Source organism: Schistocerca gregaria, unplaced genomic scaffold (assembly GCF_023897955.1).
Source record: "Schistocerca gregaria isolate iqSchGreg1 unplaced genomic scaffold, iqSchGreg1.2 ptg000623l, whole genome shotgun sequence".
Classification (NCBI taxonomy): Eukaryota; Metazoa; Arthropoda; class Insecta; order Orthoptera; family Acrididae; genus Schistocerca; species Schistocerca gregaria.
This window is the reverse complement of record NW_026062011.1, coordinates 895,001-897,500: the sequence shown is the minus strand read 5'-3', so window position 1 is coordinate 897,500 and position 2,500 is coordinate 895,001.

Sequence of the window (2,500 nt, the reverse complement as noted above, 5' to 3'; positions counted from 1 at the left end):
TTCTGGCATGCCTGCATGTTATGTGTCACGACACGCTACATCAGCCCACATACACACTACGGCATGTACACGAGAGAACACGTGGAAGATGGTCCGCGCACGTGTGCAATGTCCCTTGCGCGGTCGACTGTCAACCGGCCTCTGTAGCATGTCGCAGATGTGGAACGCGGTCCACCGTGGTATCATGTTGTGTGGGGCAATACGATTAAATAGGAAAACCCTCGTCGCTACATCAACAGACGGCTCACGCTGATTCCCGGCAGAGGGAGGGGGGCCAACATGCAATACTTTCGTCCGTACCTACCACATGTCTGTACGGCGTAAAACAGTGCAATCTCGCTGTAATGGGGAGACGAGACAAGTAGCATCGTGCACAACATATGGCCCTTATGATTCGCCATTGTAGGGCGCAGCCGGTGTACGGTCAAGCATGTGCCACATTATGTCACTCAGTACGTAACGACGGATGATCAGTGTGGGTTACGCGTACATCAGCGGACAGTCCACACAGGCCGTACCACAACGTACACTGACTGCATCGACAACCGAATGCAACTGAACAGCTGCAAGGCTCATTTCACAAACAAACGCCTGACCGACCAGCTTGGAAGGGCAGGAGGGGAGGGCGATAGTCGTTCTGTAGCGTTACACCCTTCCAGTGGTTAGCGGGACTGTGTAGAAAGTACGCAACACTCGAAAGACATTTACGTGAGGGTACGCACCATGGCATCGAGAAATACACATGACACCAGAGGATCCAAGCAGTGAACTATGTTCAGAGGGTTGCTGTTAGGCAAAGCTACATTCCTGTGACGTTACATGTGACAGTTAAGGTGCAGTGTAAGTTAGGTTAAGGTGCAGTGTAAGTTAGGTTAAGGTGCAGTGTAAGTTAGGTTAAGGTGCAGTGTAAGTTAGGTTAAGGTGCAGTGTAAGTTAGGTTAAGGTGCAGTGTAAGTTAGGTTAAGGTGCAGTGTAAGTTAGGTTAAGGTGCAGTGTAAGTTAGGTTAAGGTGCAGTGTAAGTTAGGTTAAGGTGCAGTGTAAGTTAGGTTAAGGTGCAGTGTAACTTAGGTTAAGGTGCAGTGTAACTTAGGTTAAGGTGCAGTGTAACTTAGGTTAAGGTGCAGTGTAACTTAGGTTAAGGTGCAGTGTAACTTAGGTTAAGGTGCAGTGTAACTTAGGTTAAGGTGCAGTGTAACTTAGGTTAAGGTGCAGTGTAACTTAGGTTAAGGTGCAGTGTAACTTAGGTTAAGGTGCAGTGTAACTTAGGTTAAGGTGCAGTGTAACTTAGGTTAAGGTGCAGTGTAACTTAGGTTAAGGTGCAGTGTAACTTAGGTTAAGGTGCAGTGTAACTTAGGTTAAGGTGCAGTGTAACTTAGGTTAAGGTGCAGTGTAACTTAGGTTAAGGTGCAGTGTAACTTAGGTTAAGGTGCAGTGTAACTTAGGTTAAGGTGCAGTGTAACTTAGGTTAAGGTGCAGTGTAACTTAGGTTAAGGTGCAGTGTAACTTAGGTTAAGGTGCAGTGTAACTTAGGTTAAGGTGCAGTGTAACTTAGGTTAAGGTGCAGTGTAACTTAGGTTAAGGTGCAGTGTAACTTAGGTTAAGGTGCAGTGTAACTTAGGTTAAGGTGCAGTGTAACTTAGGTTAAGGTGCAGTGTAACTTAGGTTAAGGTGCAGTGTAACTTAGGTTAAGGTGCAGTGTAACTTAGGTTAAGGTGCAGTGTAACTTAGGTTAAGGTGCAGTGTAACTTAGGTTAAGGTGCAGTGTAACTTAGGTTAAGGTGCAGTGTAACTTAGGTTAAGGTGCAGTGTAACTTAGGTTAAGGTGCAGTGTAACTTAGGTTAAGGTGCAGTGTAACTTAGGTTAAGGTGCAGTGTAACTTAGGTTAAGGTGCAGTGTAACTTAGGTTAAGGTGCAGTGTAACTTAGGTTAAGGTGCAGTGTAACTTAGGTTAAGGTGCAGTGTAACTTAGGTTAAGGTGCAGTGTAACTTAGGTTAAGGTGCAGTGTAACTTAGGTTAAGGTGCAGTGTAAGTTAGGTTAAGGTGCAGTGTAACTTAGGTTAAGGTGCAGCGTAACTTAGGTTAAGGTGCAGCGTAACTTAGGTTAAGGTGCAGTGTAACTTAGGTTAAGGTGCAGTGTAACTTAGGTTAAGGTGCAGTGTAACTTAGGTTAAGGTGCAGTGTAACTTAGGTTAAGGTGCAGCGTAACTTAGGTTAAGGTGCAGCGTAACTTAGGTTAAGGTGCAGCGTAACTTAGGTTAAGGTGCAGCGTAACTTAGGTTAAGGTGCAGCGTAACTTAGGTTAAGGTGCAGCGTAACTTAGGTTAAGGTGCAGCGTAACTTAGGTTAAGGTGCAGCGTAACTTAGGTTAAGGTGCAGCGTAACTTAGGTTAAGGTGCAGCGTAACTTAGGTTAAGGTGCAGCGTAACTTAGGTTAAGGTGCAGCGTAACTTAGGTTTAGGGGCCAACGTGGGTTAGGTTAGGGGCCAACGTGGGTTAG